Here is a 24,525-nt window from a genome sequence, read left to right on the forward strand (position 1 = left end):
AGGGTTCAGCCCCTGGACCAGATGGTCTTATTACAGATGGTACCTTATTACAAGGCATTTTCTGACACTCTGGCCCCATACTTAGCAAAAGTTTTCAATGCAAAAGCCCTGGAATCTCCCTTAGGCTGTTTTTCCCACTATGCAGTTTTAGTGCTTTTTGCATTTTGCAGATTTGCACTACAGTTCATTTAACATGGTTTCCTATGGAACATTTTTTGTAGTGCAAATCTGCAAAAAGCACTAAAACTGCATAGGTGTGAATCCAGCCTTAGACCCTCAACTTAACACTGCCTACATAACAGTGATACTCAAACCGAACAAAAACCAGAAACAAGTGGAGAACGACAGACCCATCTCCCTCATAAATAATTAACTAAAGATCCTAACAAAAATTCTCGCCAATCGTCTAGCTTTCTTCATTAGTCGGTGCATCCACAAAGACCAAGTGGGGTTTATCCAAGGTAGACAAAGGCCAGACCAAATCAGAAGAGCTATAGACATTGTTCTCTATTACAATCTAGCTGGGACAAGGGCCCCAAACAAGAAGGAATGTTATTATCCTTTGATTTACACAAGGCTTTTGACTTGGTCGACTGTGCTTTTGAATTTGATATTATAATATTTTTGTAATTTTATTTGATATCACTCTAGTACAGACCACTAGTTTATTATATCAATATTTTTTTGCACTTTTGCAAGTTAGGTGGTCCTGGCACATTCTAACCAGACTATCACATTTAGCGCTACACTTTATATACCAATTTACTTTTAGAAACAAATGTATCTGTTTGTTGTGTTAGCTTCTCGACTTTACTCATTTGAAATCTTATAGGCAGCGCAGTGTTCTTTTGAGTGTATATTTTTGACTTGGTCGACTGGCCTTATATTTTAATCCTCAAGGAGCAATGAAGATTTGGCTAGCCCTTCATAGGGGTCTCCATTCCCTCTACTCCACCCCGAAAGCCATGATTTGCCCGCAGGGACATTACTCAAAAACCCCTTAGTATTGCTAGAGGCACTAGACAGGGCTGCCCCTATCCCCCTTAATTTTTGCCATTGCAATTCAGTCCCCAGCGATAGCCATACACTCCAATCCCAATATCAAAGGAGTAACTTGCAGCTCACAAATCCATAAATGGCCTGTTCGCCAATGACATGCTACTATTTCTAACTTCTCCAATCATGACTCTTCCCAATCTCTGCAAATTATTGAATGAATTTACAGCGGCATCTGGCTTCCGGGTAAACTACACTAAGTCCCATGATTTCCCCTAAATCAGAAACAGTCACAACATTACAAAGTTTAAGTGGAGCGACTCCTCCATTGAATACTTGGGGATCACTCTCATGGCCAAAATAGAACATCTCTACTCATCAAACTTTCCTCCCATGTACCAGAAACTTGAGTCTGACCTGAAAAACTGGGCTGGGGGGGAACTATCCTGGCTAGGAACAATACACTCCATAAGAATGACACTCCTCCCCAGATTTCTCTATCTACTTATATCCATCCCAATTATTATAAGGAAAGATCATCTGAAATCTTTCCAAAGGAAATGAAAGTAAGTCAACAAATTAATCTTGGGGGGGGGGGGGGGGTCAGGCCACAGGATACCTCGAAAAACCCTATTCCAACTTAGGACGCAGGGCACGTTGGGTCTACCATGCCTGTTATGGTATTTTAAAGCAGCAATATTAGTGCAAATTTCCTCCGTGTACTCCAGACTTGAAAAGTCAGAGTGGATACACATAGAGAGACAGGCAGCCCCCACCTACACCTTAGATTTTCTCCTATGGTTCCCGCCCAGAGATCGCCCCTCCGTCCCCACCCCTAATACTATCACCTATAATATTACAAACCCTGACTCTATGGGATAAATTTAGAAATGAGACCGCATTGACCTCTGAATGAGCCCCTAGTCCATATCTTTCACAATACAGACTTCATTCCCAGTCAAGACATTGGATTCTTTAAATGGTGGTTGGACAAGGGGTTGTATCGCATCAGCCACTTTTTCACTCCCTCAGGACCAATTACACTGAGCTTCTGTACATAGCAGCTTGAGATCCCGACCTCGGAACAATAAAGATTTCAATAAATACAACACTTTCTCTGCAAGATCTGGAAGGGGAAACCCATCCCACCCATAATCACACCCTAAGAATTATGGTGTGGACGAGCCACCGAACAGAGGGGTGGAATATCTGTTATCTACCAGTCTCTCGCTCACCAGTCTTGCAAAGCCCCATATATAGAGGTTTGGGAAAATGATCTTCAAATACATTAGGACTTGGAGAGATGGCAAACCTCCTTTTCTAGATCCTTTAAGGGGATAAGGAACATTTTCCTAATCAACTCTAGCCTTAAAGTAATGACCAGATTGTATCTCACCCCCTCTAAATTGGCTACCATTTATCCCACAGCAAACCCTCAGTGTTTTCGTGGATGCCAACTCATAGGTTTCATGGACCACATTTGGTGGGAGTGTCCCAGAATTAGTTAATTCTGGAACAGGATGTTTGCCTTGATCCAAAAAGTGACAAAATATCAGATCTCAAGAACCCCGGCCCGGCCATTGACCAGATTGTATCTCACCCCCTCTAAATTGGCTACCATTTATCCCACAGCAAACCCTCAGTGTTTTCGTGGATGCCAACTCATAGGTTTCATGGACCACATTTGGTGGGAGTGTCCCAGAATTAGTTAATTCTGGAACAGGATGTTTGCCTTGATCCAAAAAGTGACAAAATATCAGATCTCAAGAACCCCGGCCATTGCTCTCCTTAACTTGAACCTCCCTAAGACATCCAAAACCAACCACAAATTAATCCATTTCATGCTACTGGGGGCTAAGCTGACAACAGCCAAAGCCTGGAAATAACCCAGGATCTCCTTCTTAGCCAAGTGAAAGATCACGTGGATTATGTCCCAGGAGAAGTTGACTAGCATCTTAACGGATACAACCGCTACATTTGAATCTATCTGGAAACCCTGGGCCCTGCATATGGGCATTTCTCTCATCCCTGGTATACAGGTCTAACAAATAGTCACTTTTACCTCACCAACACCTCCCTTCCTGTTGATTGGCTCTTCTTGCTCTCCTTCTCTATTCTCCTGATCAACTTTTTTTCCATTTCCTCCCTTCTCTCCTACACTATGGTCCATTATAACATCCAAAATAGACCCATGGGTCAGTTACTTTAATGACAGTTTGATTAATGGTCCTTCCCACAGGGCGTGAAGGCTTGGTACTAATACTTCTCTACCCTACGCCTAACCATGGTATATTGGAGTGGTCCTGCAGGCACAGTATGATCCCATTGGGGGCGCTGGAAGTACTTCACCCAAAAATCAGGCTACAATAGTCAAAATGCGAAATGGCCTCTCAAGGAATATGAAGCCAAACCAGGGCATACTGTCTTAATATTCTTTAATCGCTTGTTGTACATGCAATCACAATGGTTTTTCAATGCCTTGTTGGAAATAATGTATTTCATGTACTCTTGTATTAAACAAATAAAAATCTTTGAACGTATGAAATGCAAATGTTGCATTTTTAGATGCGTTAGATTGCGATTTATTTGTTACTCCTTTAACACACTGTGCATAGCTGGTTGCTAAGAAGCGGGCCAAGAAGCAACAATGGGTTAGTCATCAGCTGCCAGCGGGGTTCCCCACTGACAGCTGAATGCAAAAAAAAAGAATTGCCGGCAAAACATACCTGCATTGTCTAAACATGGGGGGTGCTTTGGCCCATGTTGATGGGGACATGTTGATGGGAAAAGGGCCTCTTCCCTACAACCCTGGGCGGTGGTTGTGGGGGTCTGCAGGCAGGGAGCTTATCAAAATCTGGAAGCCCCCTTTAAAAAGGAGGCCTGAAGATCCTGCCCCCCATGTGAATGAGTATGGGGTACATTGTACCCCTATTCATTCACCAAAAAAGTTTTGAAAAGAAAAAACACCGTTTTTGACAAATCCCTTATTAAAAATAAAAAAAAACAATGTCGCCCAATGTAGATCCATCGTCAATTGTGCTGCCATCGAACTGCTGGACCCGAAAGAAAAGAAGAAAACAAAATGCATGAAAACTGCATGCAAAAGTGCAGGTTTAAAACTGCAAAACACACTGAAAAACATGCCTGAAAAACGCATCAACCGTAACTACATAGATGTGAACCTAGACTTAGGCAAGACAGAGGAAAAGATGGGTACAGCCACTGGACAGGAGTTTAAGGGCTGCTTTTTAATGCTAAAAGATAGAAGTTGTTAGGCTTTTTTTTTTTTATGTTGTTGTTGCTGTATATTATGAATTGTCAGGTATTTCTTCATACACAACTGTAAAAATAATGATAGCTCCATTTAACCTCTGCAGGGTCAGCCATATACAACTACCAGATGCCGCACTCACCCTGTCTTTAAACATCTTTGTGTTTACTGTGTTTGCTGATGCTCAAGCACCGTAAGTGTGGTCATAGTATAATCATACAGTGTAGATCAGGGAAAAGCGCTACAAGGTCAATAAAAGTGGTTATGTACCATGTGATTTCTGAGATCAATCACAGCTATCACAACAGTAAACAATGCTTGTGATCACATCTGTGAATGGCACAATGCTGACTAGAGACAGAATAAGCAGAGCCCTTGAGAGTGGCTTTGTTCATTGTATTGCTGTGATCCAAGTTATCACAAAAGTAAATGCTGGCTGTGATAAGCAGCTAATTCTCCCCTTCCTCTAAAGCCGGCCATACATGGATACAAATTTTATACATGTATGGGAACCCTGGTCTACCAATCGACTATTGTACAACCAGCCTGTTGGGTTTTTCCTGATCGATCAGTGCCACCAGCTTTAGTTGGCAGCACTGATTATTGTATACTGATGGTGGGGACGGCTCCCCGCCGCCAGAACACAATAGCACAGTGGTAGGATTCCCCCATCTGCAGCAAATGTGTGGATGTAGATTTTTTTTCAACCCTCTGTTTGAACGAAAACAATTATGAATGTATGGGCTGCCTACCATACACAGAGCCATTGTGAGTAGGGAAGTAGTAAGTGAGGGAGGGGAGGAAGTAAGGGTTATAGAGGGAAAGGGGAACGGAGGGGGGGAGAGGGGGAAAGGTGAAGGGAAGGTGGAGGAGAGGAAGGGGTTGGTGGAGAACTCTGAATCCTGTGAAAAGGACAGGGGAAGAAGGGAAAAAGGGGATGGGTACCTTTAAATGGGATGGAAGGGGGGAGAAGAGGAAGGGGGGAGAAGGGGGGGTCTGTGTGGAGCAGGGCATGTGATACTCTTGCTTTTCCATTCAATTTTTGTGATTTTAGTATTGCTCTGTATAAATTTGTTTACCTTCTACGGTGACAATCTGTGTCACCAAGCCCCATGAGATGGGTAAAATGCATCAGAAAGGCAATCTATGGGAGGCACTGTTGCATCTGCTGTGTCCATGTTTAGCTTTCAATAAAACTTTCAATACCATCTATGTGCAACCATCTTTCCTACAACCCTGGCTTGTTTGCTTTAAAAATCTAGCCATTTTGTGAGTGTTTCTACTGTCCTGTCACTTCAGGGCCTTTGAAAATGTGATAAGTATTCAGGAATACAGATGTGGAATTGACGCCTCTTGAAAGCCTAAAGGTGCACCTTAGATTTTGGAAAAAGTGTCACACATGTTGTATCCCCATACTTAGGAAAAGTAGAAGGATGTGTTTTGGGGTGTACTTCTATGTATAATGGCTGTGTGTGAGAAATACCTTATTAAAATTAAAATTCTGTCCATAAACAATCGCTTCTAACTTTGCTGCAGTTTAGTAAACTGCAAGTTACAGTTACTCCCTGTCTGATTATTTGGTCGAAGCTGTTAAACTTGACATTTAAAAACCGTATCGGCCAGATTCCAGGCTTTTCCTTTGCAACAATTATCCAAATACACAGGGCCAGGTCAAGACTTGGATGATTAGGTCAACAGGTTGCAGAGATTGCAGCAAGTCCACATTACATGACTCCAGATCAACTTTCTTTGCCAACATTCTGCAAGTCTTTTGCAAGTTTTGGTCCAGTTATGTTGTGCAATAGTCACCTTACCTCAGGGGTCACTGTGGCTGAATGTTCATACAGTAGATTTGCAGAGCTCTTCCTGTAGACTCTCACTGCAACTTTGCTCTTGCTAGAGACTTGCCACGCAAATTTGATACAAACTGGAAAAGTCTCAACTAGAACTTGTGCTTCAAGTGCTCTGCAAGTGTACAAGTTGCCAGTAAAAATGTGCAGCAAGTTAACAGACTTACAATTCAACACTGCCACAAATGTGTGGCAAGTTATTCTTGCTATCTGGGAGAGAAAGGGGTAGAGTAGGATGGTCTGGCGGGGGGATGCAGATGGATGGCAGAAGGAAGAATTTGTAGATGGACTGTTGTATTACAGGTCAGAGACGTACAGGCCCAGACACAACCATGGCCATCATAGGTGGGAAATCAATAGACTGCATAGAAGGGGGCCATCCAGAAATTGACAGAAAGGATGACGCAGCTCAAGACAGGAATCTGTGTTGAAGCACAGACAAGAATACTTATTTGAGGGACCCAAAGAGGGACTTGAATGACCCAAAGCAGCATGGCTTTACTGGGGAAGATCATGTCAGACTAATCTGATTGAATTTTTTCACTATATCACAAATGTTTTGGGACAGGGTTGTGCTGAAAATATAGCATATCTTGATGTCAGCAAAGCATTTGATACGGTCCCACATAATGAGCTCTTAAAAAAGTAGTTATACAAGCTCTTGTACATGATGACTACATTGACCAAGCAATGCCTGTCACTGCAAGCATTATAATGAATACTTACTCTGGGGCAGTGTATTGCAGTGTACAGACTGCTACACTGGCAGCACGAAGCATCACTGCCACTAAGTGCAGCGGGATCCAAAGGGATGAGGAGGATATTTGGAGTTAGTTCGCCTTTTTATTTTTTATTAAAATATGAACTTATCCTTTAAATATTATACATTGAGGGCATGAATAAGGTTCAGGAGGGCAATATTCACAATATAAATCTCAGATCAAGAACATGAGAATATGACCTAAAACTAGCAGGTGGAAAGTTAAAAACAAATCTTGGAAAAAATAATTTTACCGATAAAGATAGTAGATGTTAGAAATAGACTTCCAGCAGATGTAGTGTGACAGTCAACAGTAAGTGAATTAAAAACATACAAACATAAACATACTGTAGATCCAAGGCAGCCAAGGCAGCATTCATTGGGGCTTGAAAGGAAAATGTTGATGCTTTCACAATGCCTGTCTTCCTCAGGACAAGAATGAAGTGAAACAGGACAACACATATACCCCTTCCATCATTACCACCCACATGTGATGACATCATCAAGTGCAAGGCTCAAGGTTTTAGAGAAAAATGGTGCGAAAATTTACAAGTAGATAGCAAAAAAGAACAAAAACAAAAGTAGTGCATATAAAAAGGGCATAAACTAAGAAGCCAAACTCAGCCACTAATGGCAGGTGGCAGAAAGAAGTAAAAAGGCATGACAAAACTCATGCATAAACTAAGGAGTCAAACTCAGCCACTAATGGCAGGTGGCAGAAACAAGGAAAAAGGCATGACAAAACTCATGCTGCCTAGGCAAGATGGCTGTTTAAAGTGATTGTAAAAATGTTTTTTTTTAAATAACAAATGTCATCCTCCTTTTCTGGGGTCCCCCAATGGCTCTCCTGGCTCCTCCTCTTCTCCAGTGCCCCCACGGAGAGCCACATGCCATGGGGGCACTCAAGCGGGCACGCTCCCGATTGACACAGACAGCAGGACTCGGCCCCGCCCTGGCTCCTGTGTCAATGGATTTGATTGATAGCAGAGGGAGCCAATGGCTTGGGTCCTTATCTATTCAATGAGGACCCAAGACAGTGACTGTAGCTGCTGTGCTCATCCCCATCGCTGGAACAATTGGGTTCAGGTAAGTAAAAGGGGGGGGGGTGCAGTACAAAAGGTTTTTCACCTTAATGCATAAAAAAAAAAGCTGAATCAAGACTGAGCTAAGAGAAAATGGTGAACAGTTAAATGTACAGGAAAAAGTATAAGGGATGAACTACATTGCAGCCTGCAGGACCAGAGATATAGATCAAGAGACAAGCCCAAAAAAAACTGAAATTAATTCAGTGTAAAATGAACTGACTAAGTGTGATGAAAGTAAAAATAAACATAGATAGAATAAAACACCATACAGTTTAATTTCATAACAGGGAGAGCACAGAAGGTGCCAGCACCCATAGCAGAGCAGTTCAACAGGCAACAGAAAGATACATGAAAATGATAAGGAGAGAAATGTCCACAGACCTGGCTGAGACAGGTATCTCCATAAAGGAGATGGCTGGGGAGAGAGGAGGCTGTACCCAGGGCAAATGGAAAGGCTCCAGATTGGAAAGTGAGCATCACTGGGCAGAGACAAAGTATGAAGCAAAGTATTTATATACAGTAAATCCCCACTCCAAGCTCTACCTCAAGCACACTTTCCTACAAAAAATCCCCTGGAGAAAGTTGTCCTATGAAGAAATGCGTTGGGGTGGAGTCTGGCAGTGTCTGCCAATGTGAGGAGATCTCATTGTGGGGGAGAGAGAGAGGAGCAGCGTTATACTATGCTCTGGGTAATTTAGTTCAAGAAAATGGTATGCGTCCAGTGGTGCGGCGGATCCTGCAGAAAAGTCCAGTTGTATAGCTGAGCTTTGATTATTGAGGCAATCTCTGAATGGAGTGATTTTTTTTTTTTTTACACACATGCAAGGGAGTAGATAGATCACTTATTCTTAGGTGCATGTAAGTCTTTGTTTATTTAAAACACATTGCCAAATTGAGAGTGTAGAAAATACTCTCCAACAAGCTTTCGTCTACATGTACTACATTCTGGACATTGTTAGCAATCTCCCAGAAAGTGACCAGGACAGGGAAACCAGAACACATGGTAGTTCAGTTCCAACAGCTCCATAAGATTTCATAAGATTTCTTCTGTGCAATAGCTGATAATTGATGGTTGTCACTCAGCTACCAGTGAGTTAACGTCACTAAAAATGATAGGCCAATGGGTAGTGACTGCCCTCGTTACGGTTTGCAAAACTTCACTGTTCTTGTGGAACCCTTGCCCTCAGAAGTGGCTCCATTTATCGCCGGGATCCTCACAGTAGTCTACCATGGTACAGTACTATTTAAAATCTGTAACACTAGGGCACTTTCAATACACCTGCTCCCTGGGACAGCAGTGCTCTAACTGGTCAATATCACAAATTACCTCCAAGGTGGGGCACAGAGCTCTGAGAGTTTTATGATTGTTGCTATGTGACAAGATGGAATATGAGTTAGTGGTCAGCAAGAACAAACCGAGAGTGAGCAGAAGAGCAAATACTACCACTCCTACAATTGACCACCATGGATGTGAGACCCATCCAGTTAGGAGCAGAGTGCCTGAGTGAGAGCCAGAGTAAGAAAGAAAAAGGCAACTATTGAATAAGCGGTCATTGCTATTCTCACAGGAGGACTATGACCTGGTCTGTTGCAAAGGGACTAAACATAAGATATTAACAAGAGAGAGGCCTCCTATCAAGGAGACACATCAAAGCATACCTACACACCCCTGCCATGAAGGTCAAGCAGATGCTAGAACTGATGATGTAATAAGAGTTATTAAAGTAAAGCAGCCCATAGATGATTTAGTTTTTTTGTTCAACAAGGAGGTTGAACAAAAAAACTGACCCCATTCCCCCATCCATACATTTGAGTTGGATGGGGGAATCACTACCACTGAGCTATTGTGTTCTGACAGGAGGAGACTATACTGATCGAGCAGCATTTATCTGACAGGTTGGTTGTACAGAAGTCGATTGGTAGATCAAGTTCTGTAAAACCACTGCCCCCATGGATTGAACCAGCTGAATTTCAACCCATGTATTGCTAGATTAAGAGCATATGGGCTTCAATCATCTTGGTTGGGAAGAAAGATGGCACTCTCTGCTTTTGAGTGTGAACTATATGTGGGGGATTTACTAAAACTGGAGAGTGCAAAATCTAGTGCAGTTCTGCACTGTAACCAATCAGCTTTCCGTTTTTTATTGTCAAAGCTTAATTTAGCAGGCTGAATTTAATAGATGATTGGCTACCATGCTAAGCTGCACCAGATTTTTGGTGCTCCAGGTTTAGTACATCTCCCCCTATTTGTCAGAATGATGTTACCATTATCCTCTTCCATGGATTGAGAAATCACTTGCCACTTTAGGATAGGCAAAATGTATCTCTACACATGATCACTCTGACCAGTATGGGCAGACCACTGTAACCCAGGCAGACTATCTGGAGTCCCATTTCATTCTTCAAATCGAGCTATGACAGCTTGAAAGGATGCCATCCTGGCTAAACCACGATTCTAGAGGACAATGGAACACTCTCCTTCAGACAGGAACCTGGATAGGATCCTGGTCTATCTAGGCAATGTAGTGGGATTTTCTGCCACACTTGAAAACCATATTACACGTTGATGCTGTTTTGGCACAGCTGCACCAGCATCTCTAAAGCTCAAACCCAGGAAGTGAGATCTATTTACACGTGAAATCAAGGCCCTTGGACACATCATCCTCATTGGATCCAGTGGTTACCCTCTGATAAAGGCAATATGGTTACAGTGATGGCCCAGTCCCAGAAAAAAGATTGAAGCCAGAAACCAACAAAATGTTAGCTGAAGGGTCCTGTCTCATCCCAAAGGATGGTATATTGTATGACATAATATTGTCTCCCCATAACTCATCAGTGACCTGGCAGGTCTGTCAAGGGCCTGGACCCTCTCTGTGGCAGAAAGAATTCAAATGGAAGTGGGGCACTGATGTGTCCACAGAACATTCACCTGGTTCAAGAGAAAAGCCATGCGAGTGGGTCTATTCCAGTTGAATGAATTGGACACTGTATAGTCTGTTCAGTGTCAAAGGGGGCTGGAGACCTTGATTCTACTTCTGACTTGGTATACGTCTGCCCTGCTGGAAGTACTGAATATCACATCATGTTCTAATTATGAGAATAACTTTTCCAAGTTTGCAGTGGCAGTACCAACCTGTTACCAGACTACCACCCAGATGGTGTGAAGTCACTTCTGCCCTCTCTGGTTCTTTCACATCATAGAGTAAAAAAAAGGAATTGGGCCCACTGCTTAGCCAACGTGGTTTGGAAATGCCACTATACAGTACATTTCTCAACAGGTTGATCACCCTTCCAATCTATAATTGGCTGTACTCTCAGGGTCACAGACCTATGAGCAACAGAACTTAAACACGCTTAGATTTCTAAATCTGGGAGTGGAAACAAAGTCTCCCTAAAGTTCAACAATTTGTTAAAAAAAAAACTGTCATGGTTGGAGAAAGAATACCCGGAAGCATAAAACATTCAACCTGGGGACAGAGTGCTAGTTGAAAGTAAAGGTGTACACCAGCAAGGAAAATTAAAAACACCAAGGCAAAAATTCCTTTAGCTGTTCTACAACAGCCCATTCCAGGCATAACAGTCTACAGTATCCAGAAAGAAGAAACCCAAGAAAAACTGTGATTTCTAATCGTAAATTCCTCAAAACCATCACAACCCACAGAGGTTTTTGAGGAACCTGTCCAAGTTCATGAGCCACAAATCCCTGTTCTATGTTGGCTGCCACTTGATTGTCCACCATTTTATTTTGGAAAAGACATGGGTCCTGATAATATTACATAGCCCAATGGTCACCCAACGCAGGTCCATGCTCCCACTGTGGAACCCTCTGAACCACCATCCACTGATGCACCATAAAGACAAAGATGAGTCACCTCTTATCCCAGAAGATAGAACTGGGACTCAACCCTTGAGGTGCTCCCAGATACAACATTTTGGTAGACCACTGTATATGTTGCACAGGATAAATCTGAATCATCTGCAAACTTGCTAGACAAAGCAAGGATGAATGGGGTGTAGTGTAGCGGAGTGCCCACTTACTCAGGTACATGTGCAGGCCCATTTAGTGCCATTTCCCACAACTCCCTGGGTTCCTGGACACACCCAGGGAGTAATACAATTCTCAGCTTCCCTCCCTACAGCTAGTCCAGAAGACCCAGCTACTGAGGGAAGCCCCACCCTTATTGCTTTTAGAGTACTCCAGTTTCATTGTCCCTGGGTCTTGGATCTCTCTTGTTCACCGGTGTTAACAGTTTTTTACTGAAGTAGTGTTTCTCAGCTTGACTGTCTGTTGTTATAGTATTATAGAGCAGTGGTGGTCTGTCCATTAGGGGTACATGAGCGCCGCCCCCTCTATCCAACGCCACCACCCCCTCCACCTTCTAGTGATGAGGCAATGTGATTTTCTATCACCATTGCCATCCCCCTATTCAGGACACCAGAATTACAGCGACGGGGGGTGTTTTTTTGAAGGACCTGATTAGAGCCAGAGGCTCTTATAGGCTGTCAAATAAGGTGAGCTTGTGGCACAGATCAATGCGCTAGGAGCCCAACCAGGTGTTACAACAGCAAATGAATATTCGCTGTTGCAACACTGATCCTCCTCCTGGCCGGGAAGTGGGTCTGAAACCCATCACCAGATTGGCTGAAAAGACAGGTAATTCTATAGGATGCCTAAGAGGAGGGGAGGAGAGGCACGGCTAAAGCAAGGAGCAGAAGACACAGGAGCCGCTACTCGATGCCCTGATGCCGGCCACAGCCTGATATCCGCCGATGCCCCAATCCCCGCCACTCCTTGATGTCCACTGCTGCCTGATGCCTACCGCCTAGATGGGGTAAGTGGAACGACCGGCAGACAGTGAGCGGTGGGGTGGGGGGCTTTGAGGTGCTGCAGGGTTTTTTGCCACACCCCCCAAACAACAAAAACATGAGCTGCCACTGTTATAGAGACTATGCTATGCAGACACGTTACCCTGACTGAGTCACAGAAAGTGAAGAGTCCATGTTTGTGCAGCTTTCGAAACCCAATTTTAATTTTAAGTGTAAGCATTTTTTGCCATCCTGAGCCAGTTGTGTATTATGACAGCCACACAACAGCTTAATGGAAGATGTCAACAACATCAGCAAGCATATTTTACTTTCCTCCTAAAGAGGAGGTCCAGTCTCCCCCAAACAAATTAAAAGTCAGCACTTACGTGTCCAGGGATCCAGTGATGTCTGCACCTGAGGCTATTCTTTAATCGGCATCTTAGGTAAGGGCTTCTGGCTTTACAGCCAGCTTCCTACTGTGCATGTGAAAGCCCCACTGTGCTTTCTGAATAGTCTCATAGTCTTCTGGGACCTATATGTGTCCCAGAAGGCTGCAGGGGAAGGAGGAGGGAGGCGAACATCCTCACAAATTGTCGCAGCAATCTGACCCAGAAGTGGGTTCAGGTACCTGTCAAAAACATTTACCCGCTTCTCCCTCCCCCCTCAAAAAGTGTCAAATGTGTCAGGGTAGGGGAGAAGGAAACAATAGGAACTTTGCCTTTTAGGTGAAGTTCCGCTTTAAAGTGGTGTTCCCATTATATAAAAAAAAATTAAAAGTCAGTAGCTATAAATACTGCAGCTGCTGACTTTTAATAATCGGACACTTACCTGTCCCAGGGTCCAGCAATGCGGGGATCGAAGCTCCGCTCATCTCCCCCTCCATTTGGTGGCGCCAGCATTGTAACTGTGGGTGCCTGGCTGTGTTTTCACAGCTGGGCACCCACTGCGTGGGCTGTGATTGGCCACGCAATCATCTGGGATCATGTGTCCCAGATGATTGACAAGAGGGAGGGGGCAGAGCTGAGCCCTTCCTGTGCCAAGGGGAAGTGACGTCAAAAGCCCAGGCACTGAAGGAGTTAGACTACGAGGGACCCCTAGCAACAGCCATTTAGAGGTGAGTAAAAAAAAAGTTTTTTTAGGCATATTCATACATTTTTATTTTTTTGGGTGGAGCACCACTTTAACTATAATTTCCCAAAAATCATATATTTGTACTTGTCTCAGCAGCATTTGAAAAAATGCCAATATGTTACTTCAACATTTTCTTTTTTGGATTCCTCATGCTGCTCAATGCAAAGCAGGTCTCCTGTTTTCAAACAGTACCCTCTAGTGGTGGTTAGAAAGAGCTCAGTTTCAGAAAATACCAATGCAAGCACATAGTCAGGCCAATTTATCATCATAAATCACCATCTCATAAAAATGTAATCAATAAAATAAGGTCTGTTGGTAGGACATGGTAGTACATGGATGGGAAAGTGGTTACATGAGCAGGTCCAGAAAGTAGTGATAAATTACTCCTCCAACCCTATTCTCTAAATGGATTAAAATTGTGAGTGCTGAGTCCCAGGGTTCTGTCTTGGGGCCAATGCTGTTCAATTTATCTTGTAAATAGTCGATGGAGAGTCTTTTATGCTTTTTATTGCTTGTAGAAAACTTGGATGGGGTGAAAGTAAGCATGGGATACCCCAATGGTACAGAATAACCAAAGGACACCTTTCCTACTACAGTATCAGAGGGTACTCTGCAGCAAGCTCTCCAGAGCGAAACCCCAGATTAAAGCTTTTGAAGTATGCCCCCAGTTGTGCTACAGCTGAGACCTTGTTAGGCATATGGCAGTGTTCCAGTGAACTGCCCTTAGGGGCAGAGCCCCCTTAGGCTAGGGACTCTTCCTGCAGGACTGGGCCCAAGACCAACTAACTCTGCTCCGGGCCTCAGACTATTTAGGGGTTCTCCATCCACCTACTGGGCACAACTGCACAGGGATTGGCTTGGTTCCCATAAATATTTTTGGCCTTTACTCCCACTTTAATTTTAGAATTCTCTAGAATGGGAATAATCAACCAGAAGTCTGTGAAACATTGAGCAGGCAAAAACAATCGACAACTGCTACACTGACTATAGAGGAGCCAAAATTTACCTAAGTTTACCTAGCATCCTATACTCTAACTAGCAGATAGATTACATTTATTCACTCTGGAGAAAAGGCACTTGAGAGAGGATATTATTACAACATACAAATATATCAAAGGTGACGTCAGTAATTGCAATAGCCTGTTTACGCTAAGATCCCTGAGGAGGACACACAGCCACAATTTGAGGTTAGAAGAAAGGGGGTCTGACCTTAGATTGGAAAGGGTTTTTTATTGCTAAAGTAGTAAAAATGTGAAATTCCCTCCCCAGGAAGTGATACTGGCTGATAGTGATGGACGAACTTCCGACAGGACGTTTCGCGAACTCGGCCGATAGTTCGCGAACCGGAACGTTCGCGGCGGGCCCCATTGACTTCAATGGGAGGCGAACTTCGCAAACCTACAGGTCAAATTTGCAGCCACAAAATAATTAATAGCTGTGCAAACATAGTCCCACCACATGGCCAATGACATAACACATGTATGAGGTGAATCTGGGATTGACAGCTACAAGCATTCTTTTTTAATATGGGAAATTGTTGTGACAATTCAGGACTGTGGAGCGCATGAAGGCAATGGAGGAGAGGGAAGGTCAGGGACCAGGGTAGGCAAAGAAGAGGGTGCAGGAGATGATCACCAGCAGCGTGACATACAGCAATGACACCTGCACCGTGATAGAGTCATCTGACAGCAGCACCATGATAGAGAGCACTGACATCAGCAGCGTGACATACAGCAATGACACCTGCACCGTGATAGAGTCATCTGACAACAGCACCGTGATAGAGAGCACTGACATCAGCAGCGTGACATAAAGCACTCACACCAGCACCGTGATATACAGCACTGACAGCAGCACCGTGACAGAGAGCACTGACATCAGCACTGTGACATAAAGCACTCACACCAGCACTGTGATATACAGCACTGACAGCAGCACCGTGATAGAGAGCACTGACGTCAGCAGCGTGACATAAAGCACTCACACCAGCACCGTGATATACAGCACTGACAGCAGCACCGTGATAGAGAGCACTGACATCAGCAGCGTGACATAAAGCACTCACACCAGCACCGTGATATACAGCACTGACAGCAGAACCGTGACAGAGAGCACTGACATCAGCACCGTGATATACAGCACTGACACCTGCACCGTAAGCAGCCCCAGGATGAAGTCAGCATAGCACAGGGATGGTGGGAGCCCCTCATAATGAGCATAGCACAGGGATGGTGGGAGCCCCTCATAATAAGCAGCCCCAGGAGGATGTCAGCATAGCACAGGGATGGTGGGAGCCCCTCATAATAAGCAGCCCCAGGAGTAAGTCAGCACAGCACAGGGATGGTGGGAGCCCCTCATAATGAGCATAGCACAGGGATGGTGGGAGCACCTCAAAATAGGCACAGCAGAGGTACAGCCCCAGGAGGAAGTCAGCACAGCACAGGGATGGTGGGAACCCCTCATAATGAGCATAGCACAGGGATGGTGGGAGCACCTCAAAATATGCACAGCAGAGGTACAGCCCCAGGAGGAAGTCAGCACAGCACAGGGATGGTGGGATCCCCTCATAATATGCACAGCAGAGATACAGCCCCAGGAGGATGTCAGCACAGCACAGGGATGGTGGGAGCCCCTCATAATAAGCAGCCCCAGTAGAAATATGACACCGCTCAAACTCTTCAAGGAGGAGGGTACGGGCATATAGTACGGTGTGCTTTTTTTGGACAAGGAAGTGAGACAAATGAAGAAAGAAGGTCTCTGTGCTCGATTAAAAAAATTGTTTATAGACATATACATGGTCTACTGGTCACATGTGTTGAATTCCTCCGAGATCCATGCCTCATTCATTTTTAGAAATGTGAGGTAGTCAACACTGTCGTGAGCTAGGCGAGTACGCTTATCGGTCACGATCCCCCCTGCCGCGCTGAATGTCCTTTCGGACAGGACACTGGATGAGGGGCAAGCCAACAGTTCGATTGCAAATTGGGCAAGCTCTGGCCAGAGGTCAAGCCTGCCCACCCAGTAGTCCAGGGGTTCATCACTCCTCAGAGCGTCCACATCGGCCGTTAACCCGATGTAGTCGGACACCTGGCGGTCTAGGCGTTCCCTGATGCTGGATCCGGATGACACCTGCCGATGGGTCGGCTGAAAGAATGACCTCATATCCGAAGTCACCAACACATCTTCAAACCGGCCTCTTCTTGCAGGCGCTGTTGGATTGGTACCCGCAACTCCTTCTCTGGGAGTGGGAATTGCTCCTCTGCCAGCGCACGCAAAAGCAGAATGCAGCATTTCTCGAAGCGAGGCCTGGAAGTGCTGCATTTTGACAGCCCTCTGCGACGGCGGTAAAATTTCCGCTATTTTGTGTTTGTACCGGGGGTCTAAGTACATTGCCACCCAGTACTGGTCCTTGACCCTTATGCTTCTTTTACGGGGGTCCCTATTAAAACACTGGAGCATGAAGGCCCCCATTTCACTAAAGTTGAAGCGGTGTGGTGGCCTGGCTCCTGCTCATCATCCAGGATAATGTCGTCCTCTTCATTCTCCTCTCCCCATCCACGCACAACAGAGATCCCAGAAAGGTTTAAAGCATGCTCTTCTTGCTCCTCCTCATCCGCCCCGGCACCATCCTCCTCTGACTCCTCTTCAGACTCCTGTTGTTGACTTGTCTCAGATAGAGTAGCCCCCCCTGGGAATTCATCCAGCATTGCGACTTCCTCATCTTCCCGCTCCTGCGCCTCCACAGCTTGATCAATGACATGACGCAATGCACGCTCCATAAAGAAGGCATAAGGTACCATGTCACTGATGGCGCCATGGCTGCGACTGACCAGTTTGGTGATCTCCTCAAATGGGCGCAGAAGTCTGCATGCGTCGCGCATGAGCAGCCATTGGCGCGGTGAAAAAACCCCCAGCTCCCCAGAACCGGTTCTGTCGCAGAGTTCATACAGGTAGACGTTAACTGCACATTTCTGCTGGAGCAGCCTATCAAGCATATAGAAGGTTGAGTTCCATCGCGTCGGGCAATCGCAAATAAGACGTCTGACCGGCAGATTGTGTCGCCGCTGAATGTCAGCAAGGCGAGCCATGGCCGTGTAAGATCTTCTGAAATTGGCCAAGATTTTCCTTGCCTGCCGCAAGATGTCCTGGACCCCAGGGTATTTGACAACGAATCGCTGCACGACCAAGTTTAAGACGTGTGCCATGCATGGCACGTGCGTGATTTTGCCCTGTTTCAATGCGCTAAGCAGATTGGCACCGTTGTCACACACCACTTTACCAACTGTCAAATTGAGCGGTGTTAGCCACTGATCTGCCTGTGAACGCAAAGCTGAAAGGAGTGCCAGGCCAGTGTGGCTCTTGGCTTCCAGGCACAACAAACTCACCACCGCATGGCAACGTCTCACCTGGCATGTCGAATAGGTTCTGGGGAGCTTGGGCGGTGCAGCGGAAGAGACGCTAGCAGCGGAAAAGGAGGAGTCAGCTGAGGAGGAGAGGGAGGAGGATGGAGTAGGAGGAGGAGGAGAAGAAGAGTCAGGCCTGCATGCAATCCGTGGCGGTAAAACCAAATCTACAAGGGTGCCACGGGTTACATGCTTGACGGCTGTCAGAAGGTTCACCCAGTGGGCAGTAAAAGTGATATACCTTCCTTGCCCGTGTTTGCTAGACCACGTGTCTGTGGTCAGATGTATCTTGGCACCGACACTGTGTGCCAGAGATACATTCACTTGCCACTGAACATGGCCATATAGCTCTGGGATGCCCTTCTCTGAGAAATACTTCCTTCCTGGGACCTTTCATTGTGGTGTTCCAATGGCCACAAATTTGCGAAAAGCCTCCGAGTCCACCAGTTTATATGGCAGTAGTTGGCGGGCTATGAGTTCTGACAAACCAGCCGTCAACCGTAGGGCAAGAGGGTTATCCGGCGTAATCATTTTTTTACGCTCTAACATTAGGCCCACGGAAGCCTGTCTTTTTGCAGAAAAACGTGAGCTTGGCGTGATGGAAGGTGGAGTGGAGGACAATTGTGAGGAGAGAGGAGAAGGAGAAGTAGAAGACGAGGCTGGACGGTGAGAGCCTGTAGTGTGGCTTTGTGTGTTCCGTTGCTCCCACTCGGCTCGGTGATGGCTGCCCATGTGCCTTCTTAAGGCGGTCGTCCCTAGGTGAGTGTTGGGCTTACTGCGACTAATGCGTTGACTGCAAAGATTGCAGATGGCAACGCTATTGTCAGCAGCGGACACGTTAAAAAAAGCCCACACTGCGGAGCCATGTGCCGGTGTCCTGGGAGCGCCAGATGTGACCGTACATGGTCGATGACTCGCTCCTGATACATTTGCAGTCTGCTTTGTCCCTCCTGTGCAATGTAAGTTATTTCTGCTTCTCCTCCCTATCTGCTGGTCCATCTCTCCCTCTGAACTCCCCTCCTCTTCCTCTCTTGTGGGCACCCACGTGACATCACTAGACACTTCATCATCAACGTCACCTTCCCCACCGCTATAAGTAGAGATCTCGGAGTAGGCAGCAACACCGGGGACCAACCTCCTCCTTGGGCTGATCTAGGTACTGTCGTCAGACTGCTGAGTAGCGGTTGTTGCTACCTCCTCTTCCTGATCCAATACCAAGAGTGGCTGCACATCAGAAATGTCCTCTTGATATGGATCGGAAAATAATTCCTGTGACTCAAGCGGAAGGTATGTGGTGGTGGTGGTGGTGGTGTTGTTGGTGGTAATGTCTTTGGGGGTGCACATAGCAGAGAGTGAAGAAGAGGGTGCAGATCGAGAGGATGAGGAGGGTGCAGAAGAGTAAGGCTGAGCGAGCCATTCAACCAAGTCTGGTGCGTCCTTTAAAGTAATTGAACGCACCTTCTGCAACTTCCCACTTTGGCTCAAGCCTGTTGCTCCTGCCCTACCCCTACCACCCCTGCGGAAGGGCCTGCCTCTTTCTCTGCCTGTCATTTTTTAAATGACCCTGTGACAAAACTCTCAGTCCCTATACCGATGAAGGACTGCTGCAGTATAGGGCAGCGGTCAGCAGTAGTGCACCTCAACCCTATGTATTGTGGACCGATACCAGTCCTTATAGAATAGCAGACTGTACCTCACTCAACCCTATGTACTGTAGCACCCTAGACAGACCAAGTTACCAGTCCTTATAAGGAGCTTTGTGGACCAAGTAGGTTGTGTGTGAGTGATTAGCAGACTGTACGTCAGTCCCTATACCGATGAAGGAATGCTGCAGTATAGGGCAGAGGTCAGCAGTTGTGCACCTCAACCCTATGTATTGTGGACCGATACCAGTCCTTATAGAATAGCAGACTGTACCTCACTCAACCCTATGTACTGTTACCAGTCCTGATAAAGAGCTTTGTGGAACAAGTGAGTTGTGAATGATTAGCAGACTGCAGCAGAAGGGCAGCAGTCAAGTATAATATTCTTTCTATATTTGGAAGAAAGAATATTATACGTGTACAAGCCTATTACCATACCACTGATACCAGTCTTGAAAAGAACCTTTGTGGAACTAATAGTAACAGCTACTGATTAAACTGACCCTCACTGCCTCACACACTGCTTCCTGCCTGTCCCTATATAAACTGACAAAACAGAGGCTACTGGAACAATAACTGGAATAGCACTTTTGTGGACCTGATAGTAACAGTACTAACAGCTAATGATGATGACTAAACTGACTGTCCCTACAGCAGACACAGCGTCCTGTCCCTTTCTCTAAACTGACAAAAGACACTCAGGCTGCTGCAACAATCAGTAGCACAGCAAACCTATATACACCTAACACCTATACCAGTCCTGAAAAGAACTTTTGTGTACCAAATAGCTAGCGATTTGGGTTACTGTAATCTCTCCCTGCTCCACACAGCAACCTCTCCCTATAGTGACAGAAGAAAGAATGTAAAATGGCCGCCGGATCGGGTGTATTTATAAGTTAGGGGGAATGTCCAAGTGCTGTAATGTCTCAATTGGCTGTCCTGTGCCCCATGATGGATGTGTCATCATAGGTCAAAGTTCTTTTACACAGTAAACGCGGAAGTCCGCCGGGCGAACAGCGCCAATAGTCCGCCGAACAGGCGGACCGCGAACAGCCGAAATTTGCCGCGAAACGACCGCCAGGCGAACCGTTCGGCCATCACTACTGGCTGAGAGTTTTGACAGCTTCAAAAAACTTTTCACTGTCTTCCCCACGATAGGGGTATGGTAATTGCTTGGGAATAAGATCACCCACACATAAACACATAGGGGTTAATTTACTAAAACTTGGGCTTGCAAAATCTGATGCAGCTCTGCAAATAAACCAATCAGCTTCCATGTTTTATTGTCAAAGCTTAATTGAACAAGTTGATGTTAGAAGCTGATTAGCTACCATGCACAGCTGCACCAGATATTACACCCACAAATTTTAGTAAATCAACACCATATCATGATTTTTGGGCACTGGTCAACAAGTACTGTTATGTTCAACAAAGCCCTGATCCCACATATCATTGCCAATATTGTCAGTACAAAAGATAATATATAAATCACAAAACTGACTTGATGAGTTCAGAATAAGCACCCTGAACTCGTGAAACATTTATCCTGCCTTTGCTTTAAATACAATTTATAAATATGAACATATTTTTTTATGAATAAAATGCATTTTTTGTATCTAATGTACCTTTAATCTTTGATACAGGTTATGGGTGGGTGTGGTTACATTTACTACAATATCTAGAATTGGGTGAAACGGCAAATCTACTTACAGGATTTGCAAATATCACATGAATTTCTCAGAACTTTTGTATGAACCTTTGCAGACATTATTGTGGTAAAATATTGCATTGTCACAGAAACAAAATAATTTGTTTCTGCTTTTGTTCACTTATTGCACCAGTGAATTATTTGAGCTTAGTTCCACTAGATTTCTAGGAAGCTCATCATGAAAGTACCATGTGATTACCTGTGATTTTCAGTACGGTTACATAGTACTGAACAATTTGTCAAAGGATATGGATTTTATTTGAGGTTTGGCATTGTTAGGTTGAGTAGGTGAGATAGTGGGAATGAGAAAGTAATTGAATTCCATATACCGTATTTATCGGCGTATAACACGCACTTTTTTCCCCTTAAAATCAGGGGAAAATCGCGGGTGTGTGTTATACGCCAATCCGCCGCGATTCCCTTGCGATTTTTGGGCTCTGGGTGGCTTTAAGCCACCTTTGGCCCTTCTCGCGGCTTTCAGCCTCCTTCGGCGCTTCTCGGCGGTTTTCAAGAGTGCCCGAAAGCCTCCGAGTATGGCCGAGGCGGCCAAAAGGCTCAGAGTACGGCCGAGGTGGCCGAAAGCCTCCGAGTACGGCCGAGGTGGCTGAAAGCCTCCGAGTACAGCCGAGGATGCCGAAAGCCATCGAGAACTTCTGGGCGCCGCCGAGATACGAAGGACATCTTTAAAAACAAAAGCTGAGGGGACAAGGCTGCAATGACGGACAAACTGCATGACGGACAGGCTGCAATGACAAGGCTGCAATGACGGACAGGCTGCAGGCTGCAATGATAAGGCTGCAATGATGGACAGGCTGCAATGACATGGCTGCAATGATGGACAGGCTGCAATGACAAGGCTGCAATGATGGACAAGCTGCATGACAAGGCTGCAAATGACGCTGACAAGGCTTCAGATGGACACTGATAAGGCTGCATTGATAGGCACTTAAATGTAATTTTTTTTTCCTTAAATTTCCCTCCTAAAAGTTTTTTTCCTTAAAATTCCCTCCTAAACTTGGGGTGCGTGTTATACGCTGGCGCATGTTATACGCCGATAAATACGGTAATAAAAAAGGCAATAGAAAAGATTTTAGTCAAAAGCAGAATGGTTCGTTTTATAGCATGATTCACAAAATGTATTGATTTTGAGGATGGTTACTACAGAGTGCACATTTTAAGAAATTTAAAGGGTTAGTCCACCTTAAATTGATATTTTTGTTTTTTGCTGATTTTTTCTGTCTTTCTTTTCTCTGTATGCAAAACCTGCTGTGGGCATTATAAGGGGTTTTTCCTTTGCCTGTTAGATTGTTTATTTATTTTATAGTATATCAAATTCACTAGGAGGTGCGGGAACACACAAAGATAGGTGGAAACACCAAAAACTCACAAATGGGCAGTAACAGAATTGGGAATTATGGCAAAGAGATATTGATGTTAGAAGCCATAGGGTGACACAGCCCATCAGACTCCACCTTTAACTTAAAATATCACATTTGGGTGAATTGACCCATTAAAGTGGAAATTCACCCAAAGGTGAAAGTTCCACTTGTTTGTATCCTCCCCCCTACTCTTTAACAATTTGCACTTTGTGTGTGTGGGGGGGGGATCTGGACAGGTACCCATTCCCACTTCCAGTCGGATCGTCGTGGGATTTGTGCAGAAAGTTCACCCCCAGCCTTTCCCTGCAGCCTTCTGAAACACATCACAGGTCCCAGAAGACTGGGGGGCCAATTCACAAAACACAGTGTAGCCCATGCAAAGCTTCACTGCTGGTTTCCCTTAGTTAAGACACAGGCACCTAGACCCAAAGCTGATTGAAGAATCAGCTAGGGTAAAGACAGCGCTGGGTCCCTGAACAGGTAGGTGTCCTTGTATTAAAAGTCAGCAACTACAGTATATGTAGCTACTGACTTTTATTTTTTTGGGGAGAGACTGGAGATCCTCTTTAAGGTGTTTATAAACCCAAAATGTACTATTATTGATATATGCCTGCTGCACCATGTACTTGTGTGAAAAAGTATCCTGTTCTCTTTGTATCGCTTCCTTTGTGCGAAATCTCTGGAGTTCCTGACAGTCTCTCTGCTTTCCTATTAAAAACCTACTACACTAGGCAGGAGAACACATCGTGGTCAGTTCCTTAACTATTCTGGGAGCTCAACCAGCTCTCTTCCAATGATCAGACTTATCTGACATGCCCACCCACTGGCGTGATCAGTGTACTGCAGCTTCTCCTCCCCCAGCTTTTATGCAGCTGAGAACAGAGGATATGTAATCACTTATAATAAAAGAGAAAAAGGGTATAATTGTTTTATATCTATATGCACATTTTTTGACTTTCTATTTTAAATTGAATGGGTTATTTTTCAAGGTGAGGGTCTACATTCGTTTTAAGTGGTGTAATTTCTGCTACACCAGTATTCTCTTTGGAGCTAGCGATCAGAAATGAGCATAAATTGGATAAAACTAGCGAATTGTGATTTTTTTTTCTTGTCCTAAATGATAGACTATTCTCCCTGTACCATTTAAATAATTTATAAAGCTGTTAAATATTCATAAAGAATATTGCATGTTACTACTGACCCTTCTGTTAAAATAGAAAATTTCCCTTTTTTGGTACAATTCTATAAGTTTATTATTTACTTTTATTTTATATACAAGCAGAGAGCTTTGCTCTGCACTATTTTTCTTTTCCATTATCGTCTTCTAGGTACTTTATCCCATGGTTTTCAGTTTTTCATATACTAAAAGCTTAAATAGTTATGTATTAAAATGATTATAATCTATCCAGTTTGAGTTTCTCCCTGGAAGACTATGGCAAATATAGTCCTAGAATTCCCTCAGGACTACAGTTAAGATACACCATTATCATGTA

At 44.7% G+C, this 24,525-nt stretch overlaps 1 protein-coding gene across 1 annotated transcript in view; it reads right to left on the reverse strand.

Annotated features, from left to right (window-relative positions):
- Positions 1-24,525, reverse strand: part of GRK1 (G protein-coupled receptor kinase 1) — a 59,435-nt gene that overhangs the window by 33,523 nt on the left and 1,387 nt on the right. The gene's annotated exons all lie outside the window — the stretch shown is intronic.

The sequence above is a fragment of the Lithobates pipiens genome, unplaced genomic scaffold (genome assembly GCF_037356315.1).
Source record: "Lithobates pipiens isolate NorthernLeopardFrog02 unplaced genomic scaffold, aLitPip1_a1.2 Scaffold_16, whole genome shotgun sequence".
Classification (NCBI taxonomy): Eukaryota; Metazoa; Chordata; class Amphibia; order Anura; family Ranidae; genus Lithobates; species Lithobates pipiens.